This window comes from Pundamilia nyererei, unplaced genomic scaffold (assembly GCF_000239375.1).
Source record: "Pundamilia nyererei isolate P.nyererei 1_Seehausen unplaced genomic scaffold, PunNye1.0 scaffold00116, whole genome shotgun sequence".
Lineage (NCBI taxonomy): Eukaryota > Metazoa > Chordata > Actinopteri > Cichliformes > Cichlidae > Pundamilia > Pundamilia nyererei.
Window position 1 is genome coordinate 902,045 of NW_005187517.1, and position 4,162 is coordinate 906,206.

A 4,162-nucleotide genomic window follows, 5' to 3' on the forward strand; every position below is an offset into this window, starting at 1 on the left:
ATATATATACATATATTTATTTATTTATTTGTCGAGAGTTACTCAGTGGATTGGTTTGTACTTTGACAAACTGTGAGGGTGCTGAACTCCATTTAGGTTTTGCAAGGTACTGCATGCTCTGGTTCCTACTTTTGTTGACAAATTCAGAGTTGCAGCAAGGTGAGTGACAGCTAGTGAGTAGCAGTATATATTATCAAGATTGCTTCTTTGAGATAAAGGATGATCATGCTTCACAGTGCAGAATAAATGGATCAAGATAAGCGGATGGGCCAAAACAGAGCACAGAAACACAACCTAAACACCAGATAAAACTCCATCACATTCTGTAGCCTTATTCAGATTCACTTTGAAGCCCTTCTTTTGGACTTCCGGACAAGTGAAGACAATTATATGTCCACAACTCTTGTGTCTTTATCTTCCGTGCATACAGCTCAGACTCCTAAAAGGTGTGGTAAAGTGAAACATATAAAGTTCCCACAGTTCATCAGACTTAGGCTTTCCTAACTCTTCCTGTTAATTCTTGTAATTCTCGACCATAACCTGTGATGTAAACATCAGAGTTGTACTCGGGCAACACTAAAGTACCTTCTAGCAGCAAGTCTTGCTACTCAGCATCTATCTTGGTAACACATCGAGGTAGTTATTGTGGCAATTTGGGTGCGTTTTTATAAAGCCCCTCCCTTTATAAGGTGTGCAATGACTACATTTTAAATGGTGAAATTTAGAATGATTTAGAAAAAAGTTTATATCTGTACGGGCCTTATTTCTGAACCTCATGGTTCATGTTTCTCTGTCCAGCTCGTACATGGCTTTTTGCTTTTTTTTACACAAACATTCGTACAAGTGCTTTTGTTCTATGCCTAAATGCTTGTTTTAAATCTAACATTCACAGTCTGATAAACACATCGGGCTCAACTTCAGTATGTTGCTCAAGGCATCCAGACTGGAACAGCCAGGTATCGAACCACCAACTAATTAGTACACTAGATGACCTACCCAGCCACCCACTGGTACTGAAAGCACCAGACTTGCTGCTGTATTCTCTTGAATAAATGTTAGCAGTCAGACAACAGTTTTCCTGCAGAAAGTCTCTTTGTTTCAGGCTGTTGCAGCATCTCCCTCTGTACAATCTGGAAATCCCCGAGCCGCTGTACTGATACATCACTCAGATATGGTATAAACTGACACGAGCATACACTCGTGGCTTCAACCCAGCCACAGAATCCACGGAAACATCCCAATTCCTTCTAAGTGGAATTCAGATTTTCATGGTGTCCATAAAGGTCACCAAACATTAATGCTGACTACATTCATGCCTCCTGTAAGTATCACTGTATGCACTGATGAGTTGATCCAAACCTGTATAATGACAATGTGACTCTCTCATTGAGAATTAGGACGCGGGGTAAAGCTCAATCAGAAACACGGACTGCTTTTCGTATGTGTTTTATCTCCTTCTGTCTTTGCACACACAAAAAAAACACATCATAAGAGTTGGCAGTGTTTGAAAAGAGAAAATGTCAAGGATCAGCAAGGAGAGAGTTGAGAGTTGTCCTGGTATTGTGTCAAAAGAATTCCAACTACACTTGGATGAAATTAACTTAACATACTTGGATAATGTGTGTGACTCCCAGCAAAAGGACATTTGTTGTGTTTCATCCACCTTTCTCTCTCTTTTTTCCATAATTTCTGTCTGTATCTCTATGACTGTTATTGAAAAACATAAAAATGTCAAAGAAAACAAACAAAAAAGTGCGACTGAGTGTAACTCTAATACAGATGTTTCTGGTTTCTAAAACTTCAGGATCACAGTTTGGGAAACAGACTGTGTATAAAATGTGCAGCAACCCAGGTTCCCCTTGGGAATTTGCTTCCACAACACCTTACTGCACTGTTCTTCTTCTTCAGAGAGGAAGTTGGAGCGAGGAGCGGGCCAGCTGTGCCAGATACACTCAGCAGCTGGCAAAAGTGACAGCCCCCTTGTGACAATATGCTGTAGTACCTCTTGATAATCCATTTCAAAGAAGCAAGCATGGCTTGCGACACTCTTGGCAGACGATGAAAATTCCACTTTGAAATCTGAGCGCACGGCTTTGATTGTATTGCTAATGCTGATGTGAGTGATGTGACACTTGCATCCACCTTTTTTTACCAGCCCTGTATTTGCCTGCTTCAGCCTCCAAAGGAACGCGAACACAAATACACGTTTTTATTACCCCGATTTTATTGGCACATGATGCAGTAGTATCACTTATTTATCGTCTGACAAGCTATTTTCAATACTTTTAGTAAGTAAACCTATTGATTTTTCCCTCTATTGTATATATTTCAAAGTAGAGAAGCGGTTTAATTAAGAACATGTTGATGGCGTCTGTGATAGCATGTCACTGAGGTTTTTCTTGTTTTGTTTTGTTTTTTTGAATGTGGTTATCTTAGCTCAGCGGCAATTACGAGACTCTTGAGAGGAGTCTTTATCTGGAGTGTTTTCTTGAGTTTCTTGTCCACGTCTTCATATTTCCAACTGGCAGCAACACACCTGTCTGCGCCTGCCTTCATATCTGACAGAAAAAGAATGCCAACAAAGGGAGCATTCAGCTGTGAATTATTCAACTTCCTACAGCAAGCTTCTGAGTCATTGTCATATTGAAACTGTGAAACTGTGAACTGCTTTTCACTCTTACATGAACAGTTATATGATTATGTGTCAGAAAAAGCTCATATTAATGATGCTCCTCAGCAGTGAGATAACTATCTGTGATTTGCATTACTCAAAGACAGTCAGTCAGAGACCAGCAGTAACCTGGATAATGTTTAATCACCCTAATAACTGTTATAAAAAGAAGTTATGTTCTATATCACATTCTAAAGTTACTGAAGACGTTTGACAGCAAAATCCTGAACTTTGGCTTGTTCCACATGACACTATTTGCATATCGCGTCACCAAAATAAAAAAGTTGAAAGGTCCCGTTTGTGACATGAGTGGTCAGACTAGAATTTTCACAGCGTGCTGGAGGTGGTACAGGAGGTGCACAAGGACATGACTCTGAGGTGGATCTGGGTCACATGTAAATCATGGGATTAGTTTTCACCTGCTTGTGCATTCACATGTTGACAGTTATAGTTTTGCTTACATTTATTCTCAGATTATTTAGAACCAAATTATTTTAACAGGGGTAGCTGTTCAGTTTTCACCAGTAAAAGCTACAAATACCATTACATTACATTTGCATTACAATATAAGTCTATGAAGAACTGCACAGATCCCTGTGATCACTGATGACACTGAAAAAAATAACATTTCCTCTCTACCAGAGGCCTGGGGCTTGAAGGTCATGCACAGTATCTTTGCTGTTCCTGCACTAGATCAGAGATAAATGGTAAATGGCCTGCCTTTGTATAGCGCTTTTCTAGTCCTTAAGGACCCCAAAGCGCTTTACACTACATTCAGTCATTCACCCATTCACACACCCATTCACACACTGGCGATGGCAAGCTACATTGTAGCCACAGCTGCCCTGGGGCGCACTGACAGAGGCGAGGCTGCCGGACACAGGCGCCACCGGGCCCTCTGACCACCACCAGTAGGCAAACATGGGGTTAGTATCTTGCCCAAGGATATTTGGCATGCAGCCAGGAGGCAGCCTGGGATCGAACCACTGACCGTCTGATTAGTGGCTGACCTGCTCTGCCACCTGAGCTACAGCCACCCCAGAGATCTCAGATATCATTCTTGGGATCTGCTGGAGTCACTCGCCAGTTTGGGGGTCACTGCACTGAGTGCTGTAATTACCACTGGGACCTCTATTAACTTCCAAATCTTCTCTCAGCCCTTGGTATTTCTCAAGCTACTTATGTTCCTTCGTCCTGATGTTGCTATCACTTGGTTAACTACATCTGTCACTATGGCTGTCTTCTTCTGCTTGTCCACAACTACTATGTCCAGTTGGTTAGCCAGTTCACCAGTTTGCATCTTGATATCTAGAAGTCTCACAGGATATCAGTTTGGTCAGTCTCAGCCACCTTTGGTAGTGTATCCTATTTTAACTTCCAGGCCATACTCGACACATCCACTCAGTTATGGTTACATTTTATCCATTTGTGGATAACGGATCTCTTGGTGGTTCACTGGAGTCAAAAAACCTTAGAAAAGGCTTTGTAACC